At 40.0% G+C, this 8,482-nt stretch overlaps 1 pseudogene; it reads left to right on the forward strand.

Annotated features, from left to right (window-relative positions):
* The first annotated feature begins 506 nt into the window (after window positions 1-506).
* LOC128587537 (60S ribosomal protein L32-like) lies at window positions 507-899 on the forward strand (annotated as a pseudogene).
* The last annotated feature ends 7,583 nt before the right edge of the window (window positions 900-8,482 follow it).

Genomic DNA, 8,482 nt, shown 5'->3' on the forward strand with positions numbered 1-8,482 from the left:
GGTAGAGAATGTCCGTCAAGAGCCCCTAAGAAACAAATGATATTTAGGTATCTTTAACCCAATCTGATGACCACAGAGATGACTGTATAGGTGTGAGAGTAATATATGCCTGTAGAGAAGGTACTACTATAACACCAGAACACATAAATGCAATCAAGAATAAGGAAGTTGGAGTGGCGCCTGTAGCTCAAGTGGCTAGGGCACCAGCCACATACACCGGAGCTGGCGGGTTCGAGCCTGGCCCGGGCCTGCCAAACAATGACAACTACAACCAAAAAATATCCAGGCTTTGTGGTGGGTGCCTGTAGTCCCAGCTACTTGGAAGGCTGAGGCAAGAGAATCGTGTAAGCCCAGGAGGTTGAGGTTGAGTGAGCTGTGACACCACGGCACTCTACCCAGGGCGATAGCTTGAGGCTTTATCTCAAACAAACAAACAAAAAAGAATAAGGAAGTAGCTCTTCCTCAGCACTACCTATGTAGGTGACAGCTATCTCCTATTCAGCATCATGGCTGTCCTCAGACCCCTTGTGAAGCCGAATATTGTCAAAAAGAAGACCAAGAAGTTTATCAGGCACTAGTCAGACGGATATGTCAAAATTAAGTGTAACTGGCAGAAACCCAGAGGTATTGATAGCAGGGTTAGAAGATTCAAGGGCCAGATCTTGATGCCCAGCATTGGTTACAGGAGCAACAAGAAAACAAAGCATATGCTGCTCAGTGATTTCCAGAAGTTTCTCGTCCACAGTATCGCAGAGCTGGAAGGGCATGTCATGCAGCTGATGTGCAACAAATCCTACTGTGCAGAGATTGCTCACAACATTTCCTCCAAGAATCGCAAAGCCATTGTGGAAAAAGTCACCAATCCCAATGCCAGGCTGCGCAGTGAAGAAAATGAATGATAGCTCATGTGCATTTTTTTTTTTTTTTTTTTTTGTAGAGACAGTCTTACTTTATCACCCTCGGTAGAGTGACTACAGGCGCCCAGCTATTTTTGTTGTTGTTGTTGCAGTTTGGCTGGGGCTGGGTTCGAGCCCACCACCCTCAATATATGGGGACCAGCACCCTACCCACAGAGCCCCAGGCGCCGCACAGGTCATGTGCACATTTTATTTGTGCTTAAATAAAACCATAAAAACAGAAAAAAAAAAAAAGAAGGTAGTACATATAACTCAAACCAGTCATTTCTGTGGAAAAGCTTTATCAACATCAGCAACAACTAACATTTACTAAGCCATTATGATGCGCCAGTTACTGTGCTGGGCAACTTACATAATCTTATGTGATCCTCACAAATCCATCGTAGGCAGTGTTATTATACCTGTCTTAAAGATGAGCTAGTTCACTGGACCTTGGCGAGTTCAAGTAAATCAGTCAAGGCTAAACAGGTAGGACATGGGCAGACCCGAGACACAGAATAGGACTGTATTACTTTTTATCTTTCTTTGGGATGCCACGCCATCTCCCTGACCTTTTCTCCCTGCTTCCTCTCTCCCTCTTTCCCCACTATCCTCCCTTCCAGACTCTCCCTCCTTCTAAACTTTTATATTCTAAAAAAAAAAGAGAAAAGAATAGGGCTGCATGATGCAATACCCATGCAGTCTTAATTACTTTTTACCTTTAATTTCTACTGCCATTTTTCTTATTTTTAACTCTCATCCCATCTCTTATGCATCCCAATATTATATGTAAAACTTTTTTATATATTTATTAAAGTTTCAGAATAACATTAAATAGCTTTTCTAAAATTCTAAAGAAGAATACCAACTTCGAGTCAGATCAGTATGGTAGATAGAGCTTGAGCTTTACAGCCAGTGAGATCTTTGTGCCTTTGGACAAGTTATTATGTGGAACCAGTTTTCTTGTCTATAAAATGACAATTATGGTATCTATATGACATGGTTCTTCAGAAGACTATAGGTAATATATATAGAACGCTCAGTACTTTAGAGGCACTATTTAGTCAGTATTAATCTGTAATGTTGAATAATCTGAAAGTGATATAATTCCACAAATAAAGCAAATATTTATGAATTTGTTTCCTTTATATTTTTGATATAAGTATCAGCTTAATTACTGAAGAATTATGATAGCAGTTTTTGTCTTCATCTCTGACTCTGTTTTCAGATTCAAGGCTGGTTTAGTCACATGACTGAATTAAAAGTTACTACTTCTTACAAGTCAGAGTAAGTACTAATTAATAATTTAATATTAGCAAAATATTGACTTAATGAGTTATTAAATAATAACAAATTATTATTCTATCAAAGTTTATATTTATATGTAACAAAAAACTGATAATTGTCATTCACTTATTTATTTCATAATGTTTACTGTGTGCCTGTGTGTGCCAAGCCCTGATCTGTTTGCTGAATATTTAATATGAAAATATACTATTTCTACCTTGAAGAAGCTACAATCTAGTGTGAAGACATTCATGCCAACAGAGGTCCATTGACTCATTTGCAAAACCAGTAAAAAGATATTAAAACAGTTCAACCACGAAAGAAGTTCCTAAATTGGGGCAGTGACAGGGGCCGAAGTGGAGGGCACTTACATCTACTGAAGATTTTCAGTAATTAGAACGAAGGGAATGTGATTTAAGGTGGGATGTATATTTGGGGAGGGCAAATGTAAAGGGGAGAATCTAGGCTGACTTGTGGGTTTCTAGTTTGAGCTGGAGGCACAACTTGTGAAAGTGATGTGCTAAACAAAAATTATTTCTCCTTAAAATCTAATGCATGTAATCATCAGTAATATCTGAATTAACAATAGAAAATGTGAGGGATAATGATGTTAAATTTCAGTAGAAGAAATGAACAGAGAAAAATAAAAGTATAACAAATGCAACTAGTTGATCACTACCATATAAATCAGGTGTAATGCTTTATGATGATAAAAATTGCTGGAATCATAGGCAGAAATTTTAGAATACTGAGTCATAAATAACCTAGAATTTTCATTTCTCCCTTGTTTTATAGCAAATATCCAATCTCTCATGTCAGCAGTATTTAAAAGTTATATCAATGTCTTCCTTAAAGTGAGACTCAAATATGGTTCTGTTAACTTCAAGACTGGTATCCCAGCACCATTTCAGTACCTGGGTGCTCATTGTACTGCAATTATAGCAAAGTCACATAAAGGAAGAAAAGTGTACATTGCAAAGGGATATACAATCTCTTGTATCCATGGGGGACTGGTTCCAGGACCTCCTTCCAATAGCAAAACCAAGAATGATAAGATATAAAATGGCATGTGCACATCCTCCCTGTGTGCTTCAAATCATCCCTAGGCTACACACAATGCCTAATACGAAGTAAGTGCTATGTAAATAGTTATTATATTGTATTGTTCAGGGAATAATAACAAGGAAAAAGGTCTGTCCCTGTTCAGTACAGGCACAATTTTTTATTTTACAAACATTTTCAATTTGCGGTTGGTTGAATCCACAGATGCAGAACCCACAGAAACTGAGGGCCGATTGTAATCATTGGATCAGATTGATTTGCTCTTTAAAAAGCTATTTAGAGTTTCAAGTGCAAGCTTCTTGCTGAACAAAAATCCTCAGACACAATTAACAGCAGGATTTCAACCAAATTTCAAATATTTCACAAAGAAATGATATAGTATTTGTCCAAAGAGAATGAAACACCTGTTTCTAAGAGTGATTTTAGTCAATAAGTAATAAGCTAAATCTTTGTTATGAATGCATTCTGGTGTCTGAATGACTATTGCCCTTTTGGAGGGCAAAGTGCACAAAAGATTCAATGACCTTCTGACTTGACAGTCAAATAAGTACCATTATGTTCAGTCAATATAAATAAGCACGGCTGACAATTTGCTAATTGGCTGCCTCTGGTCAGTCAAGTGTACTTTTGACCTTAATGAGAACCTAATCAATTAATACTTAGGGCAATGAAGACCTCTCACTGATTAAGTTAGACAGAAATCATCTTTTTCTAACAGGATTAATGCAGCAAAGTGGCAAACTTTTAATTTGATATCTGATAATCCCTTCTTCTTAGGACCCTCTTATTTAGCTAACATGGTGAAATTAGACTATGAAATGTGAAATCTTTGATTTAACTGTTTAAAAGCTTTTTCGAAAAAAAGCCCAAACAAGCAGTGTAATACAGTTATTAAAGTGAAAATTTATGGTGTTCATTTGAATTATATGCTAATCAACTGAATATGATATGATCATCAAGTTGAAGAAATAGCCGTGTTGTCTTTAGGATATTAAGATCCTTAAGAAAATAATGACATTCAACAGAATTGTTTTTCAATTTGGTTTTCTTTTCTGCCAACTACTAAGATGTTAGTACATAGCATTCCAGGGACATAAACTTTCCTGTTTAATTAAAAAGAAAGATGTTACTAGTGACTTTCATGAAGATATAAAAAATGCTCTTATAAGAAAAGGTTCCTTACATTACAAGAGACTTGTCATTTTAAGTCCCAAGTTGTCTTCTCTAATCGGGTTGATATAAAGCAGCATTCTTTCACGTGCTCTGTTGAGTAGGTAAACAGTCTCTGTGCTGAAATGCAGCTATAATTTGTAAGCTTCCAGAATTACTTTCTGTTTACAATGTATAATATCTGACTTGGCAAAGGAACAAGTTTTTCATTTTCAGTTAAAAATTTATCATTTGGACACGGTGACTAAAAATTTATAATTCTTCTCCTCTGAGATAAGTTTTCCTCTTTAAAGCTTTGCAACTCCTTTGGCACAGATAATACATTTGAAAATGTATATATTTTATGAGGGAGAGGAGATATGGTTCCTTTAAAAAATAGTTAAAAAGTAACAGCTGTGTATCTGCAATAACTGTTTCATGAGGCTTTTAATACAGATAAAATATGCAAATATGTCCTACTATTTTTAATATACCACTTTTACACAGTGCAGTGACTGAAAACAGAGCAAACATTCTGTATATTTAGATTCATAGGGAGAAATATACACCATTCAAAACCGGAATTATTGTCATGTTGTAGCAAATAATAAAAAAATATATTTTTGGATGGTAAATAAAACAGTGCTAAATCATAACAAGAACCTTGACAAAGTCCAGGGCCGTTGTTGTTCAGATTCTATTCCCATTTCATCAGTACTGTTTAAAAAACTACAAAGTACTGTATATTCTGCCAGTGAGATAACACATATCTAACACCTCCAAAAATAAGCAATTTTGTCTGGACTTTGGATTTTAAAGATAGGATCAATTGAGTTTCATAGTTTAGAGGTGGAAGGATCACTTGAGCTCAGGAATTCAAGACCAGCCTGAGTAAATGTGAGATCCCATCTGTGCTAAAAATAGAAAAATTAACTGAGTGTTGGGGTGGGTGCCTGTACTTCTAGTTACCCAGGAAACTGAGGCAGGAAGATGGCTTGAATGCAGATGTTTGAGGTTGCAATGAGCCAGGCTGACACCATGGCACTCTCACTGGGTCAACAAAGTGAGTTAAGACTCTGTCTCCAAAAAAATAAATAAATAAAATAAAAAATAATTATGCAGGGGAAGGGACCAAGATGGCTGACTGGAGCCAGTTTTCCACAGAGGCTCCTATCCAGAAGGAGAGATAAAGGACAGAAGATTCTCAAGAAAGCTGAAGGTTCAGAGCTAAGACAGAAGATTAAGGACTGCACATCACCCTTGCTGAGGTGAGCTGCGACCCCAAGGAAACAAACTATAAAACCCATCACCAAGCGGATGAAAGTCCCCTCACCCAAGAAAGCGGCTCTCTGTGTGCTTTTTACAAACAACTGAGCAGAGTTCACATCTCCTCTTAGTTTATCCCACTACAGAGAGCCACTAAAAATTGGAACTCCTTCTCCAGAGAGCTCCCACCTGTGAGTCCAGGCATTGTTCTGCCTGGTGTAAAATTGAAAAAATATTCTATCCTCAGTTCTGAACTCCCAGTCCACCCCTTCACCCCAACCCCGTGGTCTGAAAGATTGTCCCCTGCAGAGTCTAGAGTGTTTGGCAATTCATTGAGAGGTGTGGGCATGGTGTGGGCTGCTACAAGTCTGTGCTGAAACAGCCGCAAGGTTGTGAAGTAGGGATTGCAGAGTGAGGGTGCAAGTGGAAGAGAGAGTAATGTGGCCCATGGCAGAGCTCAGCAGCTACTGCAGAGGCAGGGCTCACACCCCAGGTTGGATTTTGGAGAAACACTTCCCATTTTTCTTGGCAACCAAAGGGAGCTGGGCCTCAACCTCATGGCCGTGGGTGGAGCAGAACTGGTACAGAAACACAGTCTCCATGAGCAGTGGGTATGCCTGTGGTGGTACCTGCCTGGACAGGGCGTGGCTGGGGCTGAAATGCACACTCCCAGAGAATGCATACTGCTGGGGAATCTGCCTGCAGAGGGACAGGGCTGGGACAGAGGCTTAGCCTCTGTGAGCTTGAAATGCACCCAACAGTACCTACCCTGGAGTGGAGCGCTGCTAGGACAGAGATGCAGACTCCGCAGGAGAGTACACGTGGTAGCCACGGCAGGGCAGGGCTGGGATTGAGTCACAACCTCACAACTTCTGTGAGCAAAAAATACACCCAGTGGCAGTAGCCACCACCAGCAGGTTGGGATTGGGACAGAAACATAGACTTGGTGGGTGCAAAATACACCCTACGGCAGTGCCCACCCATGGTCCATGGTGAACACACCCAGGGTCTGTTGCTGTTGTGTTCCCCAGAAGCCATTGAGCACTAGAGGGAACTAGGCTTCAGACCCACAAGATTGCCTTAGTGGCAGAGTACAGCACAGGAGGAGGTACTGATCTCCCTTGTCTGGGGCAGGCCCATATCTCTGTCACTTTCACCCATTGAAGGCAGCTGGGGCAGCCCTGCAGGGTTACCAGGGGTGGATGAGGCTGTGGCATAGGGCTGGGAAGGAGGCACCAATTCCTCTGGCCTGACATTTTGTCTGGGCAAGCCTTTAGGACCCTTTCACCACCAGAGAGAGCCAAATCCAGCATCTCGGGTTTTTGGGTCCAAGCTGTCTGTGGAACCCTACCACCAGCTTGCTGGTCACTAATCAAACTCTCACAGTTGAGCAGTGATTTGTTCTGCCTGGGATAATCAGTTTTGAAACTATTGACGGGCTGTCCACCTGGGGATCCTCCAAGTTTGAATCAAGGTTGTGTTGAACTGGGAGCTACTGACTCTTCCTGCAATAGTTGCTGGGGGAGGGTGGCGGATCTCAGTTACCTGTCTCCCCCCAGCTCATATTTTAGCCTAATTTTGCAACTCAATAGAATTGGATAGAGGCTGGCTGGCTACAAGTCAGAGACAGCTAGCCCTATTATACCAATTTGGTCCTCAGAGTCTCTAGCTGCGGGTCTGAAAGGGACCTTTGTCAGGCTGCAAGGAAAAAACCACAATCACTAATTCCAGATCTTTAGTAAAGGGCTAGTTAACTACAATTCCTGGATGACCTCTAGCAACATGAATAATCAGACTAAATCAACTCCCCCAAGGAAGGACAAAAGGGATATGTCAGAAGATGCCATTCATAAACAAATGGCCGACATGTCAGAAATAGAATTCAGAATATGGATGGCAAATAAGATGACTAAATTGGAGGAAAAGATGGATACTGAAATCCAAAGTTGTGGAAAAGTTGTCTTAAGAAATAAATGAATTCAAAGACAAATTCACCAAGGATATGGATATAATGATAAAGGAGATAGCAGAGCTCAAAGAAATGAAAAAATTATTCAAGGAGCTCTGAAACACAGTAGAATCCCTCAGCAATAGAGTGGAGCAGGCAGAAGAAAGAAGCCTTGAAATTGAAGACAAAGCTTTTGAATGTGCCCAAACACTCAAAGAGGCAGACAGATGGACAGCAAAAACTGATCATTCCCTGAGAGAGTTGTGGGACTACTCCAAAAGATCAAACATTTGTCTTATAGAAATTCCTGAAGGAGGAGAAGATGGTCCTAAAGGCACAGATGCTCTATTCCAAGAGATTATGGAGAAGAATTTCCAAAGCATTGCTAGGGATACTGAAATTCAGATAGCAGACAGTTTCAGAACCCCAGCATGACTCAATCCAAATAAAGCATCTCCTAGACACATTGTAATTAACTTCACCAAAGTTAAGATGAAGAAGAAAGTTCTGCAAGGAGCCAGACATAAGAAAAGCATTACATACAAAGGGAGAAACATCAGACTGCAGACTTCTCAGCCGAAACCTTCCAAGCCAGAAAAGGTTGGTCATCGGCCTTCAGTTTCCTAAAACAAAGTAACTTCCAGCCCAGGATCCTGTATCCAGTTAAATTAAGCTTCATATATGATGGCAAAATCAAATACTTTACTGACATACATGTGTTGAAGAAATTTTTCATAACTACACAGCTCTCAAGGATATTGTCAATCCCATCCTCTGTAATGATCAGCAGAATGGTCCACAGCCCAAGAAAACTTACCCAGAAACTTTTGAACAAAACCTAACTTCCACAGCAGGGAAAGGACTAAAAATATAC

The sequence above is a fragment of the Nycticebus coucang genome, chromosome 6 (genome assembly GCF_027406575.1).
Source record: "Nycticebus coucang isolate mNycCou1 chromosome 6, mNycCou1.pri, whole genome shotgun sequence".
Taxonomy (NCBI): Eukaryota; Metazoa; Chordata; class Mammalia; order Primates; family Lorisidae; genus Nycticebus; species Nycticebus coucang.